Here is a 12,244-nt window from a genome sequence, read left to right on the forward strand (position 1 = left end):
TCGGAGATGAGAGCAGAGAAGGTAAGATCAAGGGAGGGGTTTCGAGGGATAGAGGAGACATGAGGTTGCAGGTGGCAAGGAAGCCGCCAGTAGAGGGTGAAAGATGGAAGATTAGGGATGAGAGGCAGGGTAACTGGTGGTATGGTGGATAGAGCACTGAGCCTGGAGGCAGGAAGAGCCAGGTTCAAATCTAGCCTCAGTTTCTTCAAATGTAAAATAGGGATAATAGTAGCATCTACTCCCCAGGGCTGTCGTGAGGATGGAAGGTAGGTGCTATGTCGAATCGCTGGAGGAGAGGGTGGAATGGGATCTCTTGTGCATGTTTGCTTTGGTGAGACAGGTGAAGGAGGAGACGCTGGGGGAAGATGTCTGAGTGGGGGGAAACGGGGAGAGAAGAGGGAGCTCACTGCACCTAATGGCTTTTCTGGGAAGTAAGGCCAGGTTCTCAGCTGAGAGGGAGCCATGAGGGTGAAAAGGGATTGAGAAGGGATGAAGAAGGTTAGAAGAGCTAGTGGCCTCAGTGCTTGCAGTATTGCATCAGTAATAATTAAGGTGGCTCGGTGGATAGAGAGCCAGTTCTACTAGGAGAAGGGAGGTCCTGGGTTCCAAGCTGGCCTCGGGTACCTCCCGGCTGTGTGCCTAGCCCTTACCGCCTTGGAACAAACACACAGTATTGACATTAGAACCAAAGCTGAGGGTTTAAGAAAGTTGTGTGAGAGTTAAGGTGGCAGAAGGGGAGAACGACCCAAGGTTGGGGGTTGGCAATGGGACAAGGAGTCGAGGGACTCTAAAGGATAGTGCAGGGCTGGCCTGGTTCCCTGAGGGGTTGAGATAAGGAGCCAGGAGGATGGAGTCAGGGACGGCCTGGCAAAAGGCAAAGGCACAGAGATTGCACAGGACCAAGAAGGGCTGGAAGGGGGGGGGGGTCAGGAAGGAGTGAAGATGGAGAGGTGGAAGAGGAGAATGGGCTCTAGATGGCACTGGAGACAGCAGCTACCTGCCTCCTCCCCAAGACCACACTCAAACCCAGGGTGGACCCTGCCTGGGGGCTGCTCCTCAGACACCCAAAGCCTGCTTGTGTGCCTCTGCTGGCCGGCCTGATGGGGAGCCCTTGGGCACTGCCCCTGCCCCTCCTCTCCTTCCATGCCCAGGACCAGGACTACAGATGGGCCCTGCTCCGAGTCACCTCCTTGGAAATAGAGCCCAGCGGCTCCCCAGCCCTTCCTGCTCTGGCTCTTTGGCTGGCTGACTGGCTCTCTCCTGTCTTCTTACCCTCACAGCTCTCTCTCTTTCTCTTCCTTTCTCTCTCTGTCTACACATCTGCCTCTCTGTCTCTCCTTCCCTCTCTGTGTCCCTCCCTGTCTGTCCCTGTGTCTCTCTCTGTCTCTCTCCCTCTCTGCTTCTGTCTGTCTGTCTGTCTGTCTGTCTGACCCGCCCCCAGTGCCAGCCCCACAATGCTCTGGCTGTTCTTTTGGAAGGGCCCTGCTTTCTGGAGAATGGCTCCTCCTCATCCATCCCCTTCCTCCTCAGCTGGGAAAAGGCTCCTCTGTTCCCCAGCAGCGATGGCCACCCTCTGAGGCTCTTTCGGCAGAGCTGAGAGGAGAGGGTGCCTGTGGCTGCCACCCTGGAGGGTCCCCCCCCAACAATGGGCTTTCAGAGAGCCCCTCACTGGCTATAGCAGGCCTCTCCTGCCTGACTAGGTCGCCTTGGCCACGGTGGCGGTTCAAAGGGCCTTCTCCGGAGAGCAGCCAGGCCTGGGGGCAGCCCACTTCCTGCTGTCCATCTTTCTCCTGAAGGAAGGTCCAGATGGCAGCTAAGCTGCTGAGTCCCCAGAGGACCACAAGGCAGGCTGGGTCTAGACTTCAACTGGGGGAGGGGAGGACTTATTGGCCAATGAGTCCTGAGCTAGGGCTAAGGCTCTCCAACCCTCTGAGATCTGGTGTCTCCTCTCTCATTTGGGGGAAGAAGAACAGGCCATCCTGTGGCACCTGGCCCTGCCTCCGTGGCCCCTTTGCCATCTCTGTCCCAACTTTGGCTAGCTGGGGAGAGGCTTGGAGGAGATCCAGGGCTGGGAGGGTTAGGGCAAGAGGGGAGAGGAATGTGGTTGTACCCATTCAACCTTGGGCCTCTGCCTCAGCAGCCCGCACAGCCTCCTGGGCAGCTTCCCAAGATTACTCTCCGGCTGCCTGCCTGTGCCATATGCTGAGGAGGGATTATTTAGAGATGGCTCTTTTCCCTCCTGTGGAATGGGCTCATTCAAATTTCGCTTTGATATCACTGAAGTGACAGCTGTTGCCATTTCTGCCCTGCCCTCCCCTCTAGGCAGGAGCCCCAGGGCCATGGGAGCCAGAAGACCCTGGGGGTAGGAAGCTGCCATCTCAGCCCACTGAGGCCCAGCCTGGAGCAAAGGGCAAAGGAGGGCCTGTGCTCCCCACTGGGACTTCCATGTGCAGCTCCAGGCCCAAGGAGTAGAAAAAAGTCTGGAGCCTTGAATGGAGCCCTCTGTGAGTCTCCCAGCAGCCCCAAGCCCACCCCCACCCCCACTAAAATGTCCTTTGACCACTCACTCGGAGGCCTCTCCCCTAGAACAGCAGGCTGAATCTCAACTACTTCTTGGGCTGGGGAAGGGGCCTGGGCAAGCAACCTGTCTTCAGAGCTCCAGTAGGAGGGGATCTTGCCCAATCTTGGCAGAGTGGCGGATGCCACAGAACAAGCGACCAAGGCCTTCTGGGCCCCTGGCACTGGCACTCCAAAGGCAAGAGGCCCCAGGCCCCTGCCTTGAGGGTCCTACAGGTGACCAGAGGAGACAGTGGACCTGGCAGAGCATGGGAAGGAAAATGAAAAGACTCTGGACACTGGGATGTTCAGAAAAAGCTTCCCATCAGCCTTTGGGCTGAGTTCTGAAGGGAGCAGAAAGCTGGTGGGGGTCCCAGCCTACCAGCTCTGCTGGCTCTGAGCTAGTTCACCTTTCCTCATTTGAAAATGAAAGGATTATTAGCCCATGGAGGTCCCTTCCCCATCGAAGCCTATGATCCTAAAGGACATTCCCGATAGGGGAGGCCAGTTTGGGACAGGTGAACTGCATGTGAATAAGAGTCACAGCAAGCTACAGCTGAATTGTAGACAGTCCTAAACATCCCCAAGAGGAATGCGGAGCCTATCCTAGGATTGGTGCGCTCATTTCTCAGCCACATCAGACCTGTCGGGTTTTCTCAGCAGCCCCTGGAGTGGTTTGCCAGTGCCTTCTCCAGCTCACTTGACAGATGGGGAAACGGAGGCAAACAGGGTGATGTGACTTGCCCAGGGTCATATGGCTAGTAAGTGTCTGAAGCTGGATGTGAACCCAGGAAGAGAAGTCTTCCCAACTCCAGGCCCAGTGCTCTATAGCTGCCCTCAGAAATAAGGTAGCACCACTAAAGCCACCTTGGCTCTCGCTACCAATCAGCGACTAGGAAACTTTGAGCCCGGGGTGTTCCTTCCTTCTCTCTCATTCCCCCCTTACGCATCCGCCATGGCCATGCTCTTCTCTCCACTCCCATGACCCTCAGTCTGGGCCCACATGAGGTGGGATAGGGCAGAGAAAGGGGACATGTTTGGGGAAAGAGAATGAGTTCTGTTGGGGATGTTTCCAGAGTGTTCATTGGGAGCTGCTGGAGGATCCGGGTGGAGAACAAGCCTGAGGGCTGGAGCTCTCTGGAATTTGAAGATGGGCATAATCCGTGAAGCTCTGGGAGCTGAGGAGATCCATCAGGCTTCAGACACTTATTTATTAGCTGTGGGACCCTGGGCAAGTCACTGAACTTTCCTGAGCCTCAGTTTCCTCATCTGTATGATGGGAATCGCAATAGCACCCACCTTAGGGTTGCTTTGGGGGCCAAATGAGATGGAATCTTTCGGAATGTTGAAATGCCCTGGACCAATAGCATTGTCGTTAACACCTGGAGAGGCCCTGCTTTGGGAGCGGCCTTCTGACAATTCCGTTATGGCCTTTGGGATTGCCTCTTTGGGCTCAATCACGGCTCTCCAAAGTTGTGTTTGAGTTTTGGAAACAACCCAAATCATTCTGAGGGGAATGGGGGGGGGAAATGGGGGGAACCGGCTGAAAAGGAAGAACAGACAGAGATTGGACCAGAGAGGAACGAGCTGCCTCTGGAGGAGGGCCCCAGTGGCCTGAGCTTGGATCCTCCTGGGGAATGAGCCTGCCTGTCCCTAAAGGATGGACATGTTCAAAGGTGTCCAGGATCTGTAAGCTGCTCTCTTTCCATCCTTATCTGCCCTGGGATGACTGATCTGGCCTTTCCATACAGGGAAGTTGAGGCTGAAAGCAAGAGGAAATCTGCTGTCAGCCCTTATAACCAAGGTTACCACTCCCTGACCTCTTGGTCTTCCTTTGGAGGTCTTTGTTCTAGCTGACTTCGAAAGGCAGAGACCTCCACTGCCTGTATCTTGGAGCCTAGAACAGGCAAGGTGCCCATGGGAGGCACCGCCCCAATGGCAGGGGGACCATCTTACTTTTGCTTGGACTGGGAAACGTGGGAGGTCCCACTCCAGACTTCCATCTCCTGTGGGAGACACTTGGAGATCTCCCTGCCCCTCCCCAGGCCCTCTTGGGGTGCTATGAGATAAGCAAACAGTGGAAGGGAGTCAGCCATGTGAATGACTCGGGGATCCTGAGCTTATGGTACCCAGGAGGTGCATGGGCTCACGGCTTCTCTCAGGTAATGCCCATCTCCTTGAGGTGCAAAGAAGCCACTTGGCTAAGGTGGTCCTCCATTTTCCAAGGAAACCAATGACATCATGAGATCGATGTGTTTGGCAGGGGCTGATCAGACCACTGGGACTTTGAAGGACTCCACCAGAGATTGGGCACAAGCAGTCCCTTAGAGCATTTCGAGTGGCCTCTAATGGCTCTGGATTGTGCAGCTCACATTCCCACTAAGGAGAAGAGCATTTAGAGATGCCCTTTATTCCATTTGATGGACAAAAAAGTAGAGGACGTGCTCAAGGGTTCCCACAGACAGAACCGGAACGAGAGACCCCAGGTGTTTCTACTAGTCCACTTTGCTCAGGGAGCACAGTGGGTGCGCCATGCTGGACAGTTTCCTGTGTCTCACCATCGATACCAAAGTTCTGCAGAGAGACCTTGAGAGGGTCCTTGTATCGCTTCTTCTGACTACCATGTGAGCACATGCCTGGTGAGAGTTCTCTTTTGGATCATTTGGCATTGGTGCCCCTCGGCCAGCTGTAGGGTACTTTCCATACTTGGCAGTTCTGCTGCCCACCAGGTACCTTATCTTGCCAGGCCATCTGTAGAATCTTCCAGAGACAATTCCAGTGGAAGCGATTCCCTTTCCTGCCGTGGCCCTGCCAGTGTTTCGTGGACATACAACAATGAAGTCAGCACGATGGCTCTGTAGACCTTTGGTGTGGGAGGCAGCCTAATACCTCCCATCTCCCACAGTGTCCTCCAGAACCTCCCACACACCAAGCTGGCTCTGGCAGCCTCATCCTCTACGTGGACACCCCTGGGAAGGACACCGCCAAGATTTGTGGACTTGGCTGTAAGCCCATGGTTCCACTGCTGGCTGGTGGAGAGGCCCTGTTTTCTTGGAGCTCACTGTCTGGCCCCAATTAGCACGGGCTGGAAAGAATGGACCCATAGCCCTCGCATTTTGGCCTCCTTGGAGGCTACAAGGAAGGCCTGGTCGTCTGCTGACCAACCCCCCCCCCCAAGTACCAACGGTCCTTCCAATGCCAATGAGCTCCTTCTGGCAACCCAGCTGTACCATAAGCTTCCCCAGGCCCTCAGGAGGGACAGGCCCGAGCGACATTGGCTGCAGACCCCCGCACTGCCCCAGCATTTCTCCTGGAGTCTTCGTTGAGTAGCCAACATCATGTCACAGCACTTGGCTCCTTGAAGCTTCTAGGGCTGTTGGCAGAGGCGTGATTGGGAGCTGCTTCCACTCAGCGAACAGTAGTACTGGGCAAGCTTGTGCTTGGCGGCCGGGGCTGAAAAATGGAGCGGCCTGGTCCCTGCCCTTAAGGGGATCACCATCTCGGGGAGTCCCAAGTGGCAAGGGCAGGCCAGGTACCCAGAGAGCTGCAACATCCCAGAGTATGCCAAGGCTGAAGGCCGGGCAATTAAGCAAAACCCCCATTGGATGTGGGAAGGGAAAACCAAGGAAGGCTTCCCAGAGGAGGGGGAAGACAAGAGGGAGAGTGGTTGAGATGTGGCCTAGACTGATGGAAGTCCTCTTAGGACACCTGGGATCTCTAGTGGCTGGCAACTGTGTCTCTGAGCACCCTTGGTTTTTTCATCTGTCAAATGGGAGTGGGGACATCCTCATTTGTGTCTGGGGCTACAGAGGGCCGCTCAAAGGTGGAGAGGCCAGACTGGAGGCCCTGAGCCATCGAGGAGCTCCACGTGGCCTTTCTCATTCTGGGATGCCCATGCCCAGCCCCCTGCCACGGGGGAAGGCGGGGCAGGACCCTGGCTGGGGCTCAGAGTTCCACCACAAGCCGCCCCCAAATTGGAGGCTCCGATTGCTTCCCTCAGGGTTATTTCCAGCTCAGCTGGCCCACGCCCCAGCCAAAAGAGGCAGCGCCCAGCGCCCTTTCCCACTCTGGTCTTGGCCCTCCTCTGGCTCTCTCTCCGTGGATCTTGTGGGTGTCCCTGGCACTTTCCAGAAGTGACCTCATTTGACCCTGGCAGATGCCTTTGGAGGTGGGGGCTCTTGTCACCCCCCCAACCCGGTACCCTGGGCCACTGTGGAAGACTTCTTGCTGCCCCCCCCCCCCCTGGCTGCCAGCCCCAGCATGAGCCAAGCCAGGCAGGTGCTAGACAGGTAGCCTCTCCCTCCAGGAAGGCCAGATGCTGGGCCAGAATTCAAGGTGCCCTGGAGGAGGCAGGAAGACCTGTGCCTCAGGAGCGGACTGAGTGTGTGGCCCGGGACAAGTGGCTGCACTCGTTTGCCTCAGTTTCCCCAACTCTACAATAGGTCCCAGAGGAGGTCGTGGTTTTCAAGGAGGAGCCGAATGTCCCTTAGGAACAGCAGCCTGGAAGGGGGCCAGGCGCTCCTCGGGCCTCCCCCATCCCCCATGGCCCAGCCAAGCCCCGCCCCTCGGCGCACTCAGCACATGCCTGGGCCACATCTGGAACGCATAAAGTCCTCCCGGAGGTGTGGGGTTTCAGCAGTTTAGGGCAGTTGGGGCCCCGCCCCCGCCCCTCCTCCCCAAAGGCTCCGGAATGCGCCGAGCGAGGTGCCAGCCAGCTGACTCCTCCCGCGAGCTCGAGCGGCCAGGCGGGGGCTGGAGCGCGAAACTCCCCGGGTCCGCGGCACTCCTCCTTCCCGAGGTTCTAAGGCCCAGTCTGGACTGGCCTCCGGAGGGGACGCAGCTCTGAAGAACAAAAGGCGGCCCCTGCTCCCCGCACCCCCCATCCCCAACTCCCAGGGACCTAGAACTCGGAGAACCAGGCTCTAGACAGGACAAGTTGCAGAGGGGCTGCAGAACACGGGATCTTAGGGAGGGGGCCAGTGAAAATGGCTGCTCTTGGTCACTGAGGGGAAGACTGGGAAGGCTGTTCTATAGAAAGGGCTTTGAAGGTTCTGTGATAGGCAGTGGATAGGGCACTGGGTCCTCTGGCCTCAGATACTTCCTGACTGTGTGACTAGGCAAGTCACTGCCCCCTTTTGCCTCAGTTTCCTCATCTGTAAAAGGGGCTGGAGCCAGAGAGCCCACAGACAGTAGTAAGGACATGGCTCCAGGGTCCCAAAGAACTGGAGCCAAGTGCCAAGTCACTGGAGCTTATGAAATGGCTCCCACGGGTGCCAGAGGATAGGGGTTGCCCTAGTACATCGGGGGCCCATGGGTTCGGGGAGATAATGGGTTCTATTGCCAACACACTGAGGTAGTTCTTCACGTCTAATGGACATCCAGTCAGAAGCAAGTGGAGACAGGAGACTGTAGGGTGGGCAGAGAGAGAGGTCAGGGCTCCACAGGGAGATGCTCCATTCACGGAGGGCTCCAGGAGAAGAGGACTGTGGGCCATCCCCGATAGAGGGTGGGATCCCCAGGGGGATGCAGCAAGGGAGACTGGGAGGGAGTGGTCAGAGAGGGAGGAGGAGGGTGCTCCTAACCCTGAGAGCCCAGAGGGTGGCCCCAGGGCTGGAAGAGGATGAGCAACATCCCCTTCCTCACTAAACTCTGGCTTCCAACTCCAAGAGAATTGGGGTAGAAGGAAGTTTAGCTTCCAGCGTCCCCTTTGGCTCTCCTTCACCTGCAGACACACCTCCCCTACTGAGAGCTGTGGTTAGGCTGGGGGTGGGGTGGGGGAGGGAGCAGGCCACAAAGGGCAAGTACAGGCAAGCCTGAGCCCCGAATTGGAACGGTGGTCCCAAGTGAAAGGGTCTTTGGGGATCCTTCAGGCCAGCTCCACAGCTCCATCCATTTTCAGACCTGGAGACTGAGGCCCAGAGCAGGGAAGAAGGACCTTCCCAGAGGTCTGCCTGTGGCACCCCACACTTTGTGGTCGAGAGGGAGTGATGCGGCTTTGTTTGGGCAGGGGGTTAGTCTGTTTGGGAGAGGATCTGGGGGATGGGTCTTTGGGAAGGGGCTCCTAGGATGCTGTTCCGCTCCTCTGCTCCTCGAGGGTCCAGATGTGCTGTCCGGCCCAGTGGTGCCCCGCCCCCCAGCTTCCAAGACAACACCGATATTCCTGGCAGAGGGGAGCCTCCCTAGTCCTCCCTTGCTCCGGGCAATCCCCAGGAATCCCACTCCAGGTTCTGCCCCATATTGGAGTGGGCTCTACACACAGGACAGGCGGCTCCTCAGGGCTCCCTTAGTTCATCTCCGTCACCATGGAGACCAGACCTGGTACTGGGTGGCTGCTAATTGAGTGAGCTCCATCTAGAGCTGAGCTCCCTTATATGGGATAATAGTTGGGGGGGCACGGACCCAGGGCCTGGCTCCTCTCCCCATCTGTTGATGTTCAGCTCCCTGGGAACCCCCTCTGCCTCTCCTAATAGAGGAGAGGAAGTCCTGCCCTCCCGCCCCTTCCCCCTCCATGGATCTAAGGGTGAGCTGACAGCCTCAGGCCACCTGAGGGCTAGTGGGTGGCTTTGTGCCCACCTCCTAAAGAACCCAAAGCATGCCAGTGAGGATGCCCAGAGCTGGTCATTGGGGACTGGAGAGCCCTGGGGGGGGGGGGAGCATGTAAGTAAGAAGACTGGGCAGGTTGGGAGGGCTTTCCCAGAGCCAGGCTGAGGCTTCTCTCTTTGATCTTGGGGGGGGGACGAGAAGTCCCTGGGGTCCATGGAATAGGGGTGCATCTTCCAGAGCTGGCAGCTGTTGCTGGGATCACCCGGGGAGGTGACCAGGGCCTGCTCCAAGTGGTGGCACTGTCTGTCGCCATATTGGAGGGATGCTGCCAGGGTGAAAGTGGCAGGCCTTGCAAGGCAACAGAGGGGGTGGTGATGGGTCCGGGTCAGCCTCGAAGTGCTTGGTCCATGCCAGGGCTTAGCGCGGTGCACGGACATCCAGCGCAGGGATAAAGGAGTAGGCAGAGAGGTGGGAGGGGTGCCTGGAGAGAGGCCGCCTCTTCCCACTCCGTGGGGCTGCCAGGAGCGCAGTGACCATGATCGCACCTCCAGGATGGACAAGAAAGAAAGCCTCTGGAACCGAACGCTTCCTTCCCATACCTCTGCAGCGCTCTCCCCACCGGAGACACGGACTGGCTCGGGAAGGGGGAGGGGAACCAGTTTGGGTCTTTGGCGCCGTGTGCTGAAAATCGCCATTCCTTGGAATGGGGAACAGCCGGTGCACCGCGCCGCGGGCACAAGGGACCGGCCTGCCTGGAGTTCCCTTCCCCCTCGTTCGGCCAGCTAGGACCGTGGCCCCACTCCTCAGTGCCCGCCCGCCCTCCCTCCCCAGAGGAGTTCCCAGGCATCCAGGCTGTCTTCCCAGGTAGACTGGGCGCTCCCCGAGGGCAGGGACTGGCTTGGCCCTTCTCGGCGGGCGTCGGGCACTCTGGCCCGGAGGCTATCCGGCGTCCAGAAAAGAAATCCCCAAACAAATAGGACCTGAGGTGCGGGGGAGGGACAACGAAACAACGAAGCAAGCGCTCCGGAGGGGGCGCCCCAACAGGTGGAGCCCATGCGCTCCCGGGCGGATTGGGTCGGGCATGGGGCGCGCAGCCTTGGGCTCCATTGAGGGAAGGAAGCCGGCTACACCGAGGTAGGACTGGGGGGCGGGGAAGAAAGAGAGAGAGAGAGAGAGAGAGAGAGAGAGAGAGACTTCTCCAGAGGAAGCGCTACCACCGGAAGCCCAGAGGGGAGTCAGGCCGAGAGCCTTCGACTTCCTCGCCTAGGGCTACTAGGGCCGCCCCTCCCCGGGGGCGACCGATGGGGTCTAGAGTCACAGTGTTCGTGGCCGAGCTCGCGAGGAGGGTTGCGACACCTCTGCCCCGCCTTCTCGCAGGGCTGCTTCGTGAGCTCCCCCCGTCCCCGGACAGATGGTACAGTCCGGGTTTAAAAGGCCCGGGCCGGCTCGGTGGGCGCAGTGTGTGGGCGGCGGCGGCGGCGGCGGCCTGGCAGCCGCGGACTGGCCTTAGAGGGGCTGCCCTGGCCTACCCTGGCCCGCCTGCAGCCCCTGAGAGGCTGAGTGACTACAGGTAGCCCGGGCCGGGGCGCCGCCGCCGCGGGACCCCGAAGCGCGGGTGTGCACTCCCCGCCCCCTGGCCCCGCCCCCGCCGCCAGCCAGGGTGTCCCCCATCCGGGGTCTGGCTCGCGCTGGCGGGCCCCCTTCCGCCGACCGTCGTGGCCACCGGCTTTTGGAGGGGCCCCATGTAATCTTGTGGGGTGCTACCCGTTCATCCGTGCATCCAGCTCCAGGTAAGTGAGCCCTCCTCTTCCCCTCCCCCCGCGGCCGGGGGGCCTCGCCTCCCCGGCCCCATTCATCGCTCCATTCCCAGTCACCTGTCTGCCCCTTCTGGGCGGGGCCCCAGCGTGCCTTGCACCCCCCCCCCCACCTCGCGCTCTCTCTGTCCCTCTGTCTCTCTCTCTGTCTGTCTCTCTCCCCCTCCCCCCTTCCCCCCTTTCTTTGAAGACTGTTGGGCTCGGGGCTGCGGACTCCCCCTTCCCCCCCAGCCCCCAGAATCCGCCACTTTCTGCCGCCTCGTACTTGAGGGAGACTCCCGGGGCCGGGGGATGGCCAGGAACCCGCCAGTAGGCCCGGAGTACTTGGGCCTGGGTACCGAGAGGCTGGGGAGCCTGGGGCCCGGGCTCTTTGTGTGGGGAGGGAGAGCCCCGGGTTGAGGTGAGCATGCTCCCTGCGGCGCCTGGCTGTGGGCCCCCCAGCCTCTACACCTCTCACTCAGCCTGGGCCCATGGGCCCCATTTCTGACCTGGAGCTCCCCCTCTATCGAGCCAGGGAAGAGTAAACAGATGGAGTTCTCCTCTTCCCCAGAATGGCCTGGCACAAGCTCGGGCTGGGCCCACTCCTACCCCAGGGGGAAAGCAGGGGCAGAACCAGCAGCAAGGCAGTGGGTGTGGCCTGGGGTGGGCAGGGGTGCCTGCCTGCCTGGATCCTCAAGTGGAGTCACCCCTTCCCACTGGCCTAGTGCCCAGGTGCCCGCCTGGCTGCTTTGTGGATCTTGGTGACCTGGTGCCTGTGTATGCGTGGGTGGCCATGTGGCCAAAGGGAAGCACTCCCAGCCCCCCCCCCCCCAGACACACACACTGTGCTCCTCTTTGTGTCTGTCTGTGTGCCAGTGCTTCAGGAGCTGGGAGGGAGGGAGTGGGGGCACGAGTGGGGCTTCGGAGCACTATTCTGTCAGGCCCAGCCCGAGGGGGCACTAGTGGGAGTGTCTCCAGGAGCTGGCCAGCCTTAGTGCCAGAAGCAGCTTTCGAAGAAAGGGCAGCACAGCAGCCACCCTGGGCCTCTGGGCTTCCTAACTCCAGGAAGGGGGAGACAGCTGTGGGGCAGGGGCGGCCAGCATGGCTTATCCCACCTGTGACTTGGTGGGGCTCCGCAGAAGGCACTTGCGGGCTCTGGGCAAAAACCAGGGAGGGACAGAGTTGGGGGCCCCTTGGGTGTGGTCCTCCTCCCCTCCCTCCCTCCTCCCCCGGGGCCTGGCACGGTAATGAGCTATCTCACCAGCCTATTCCCTGGGAAGCTGAGGGTGATTTACAGCTCCAGCGGCTGCCTGGCTGGCATGCCTGCTTGCCTCTTCCTTGCAGCCGCAGCC

At 59.5% G+C, this 12,244-nt stretch overlaps 1 protein-coding gene across 2 annotated transcripts in view; it reads left to right on the forward strand.

Annotated features, from left to right (window-relative positions):
• PLXNA3 (plexin A3) overlaps positions 1 to 12,244 on the forward strand; it is a 36,602-nt gene continuing 24,358 nt past the window's right edge. Inside the window, exon 1 of one of the 2 annotated variants that reach the window (XM_056809366.1) lies at positions 1 to 21. The gene's annotated coding sequence lies outside the window, so the exon portion shown is untranslated. Of the gene's footprint in view, positions 22 to 10,553; positions 10,890 to 12,244 lie in introns of those variants that run through there. The other variant, XM_001374313.3, reaches the window with a different exon arrangement.

This window comes from Monodelphis domestica, chromosome X (assembly GCF_027887165.1).
Source record: "Monodelphis domestica isolate mMonDom1 chromosome X, mMonDom1.pri, whole genome shotgun sequence".
Taxonomy (NCBI): domain Eukaryota; kingdom Metazoa; phylum Chordata; class Mammalia; order Didelphimorphia; family Didelphidae; genus Monodelphis; species Monodelphis domestica.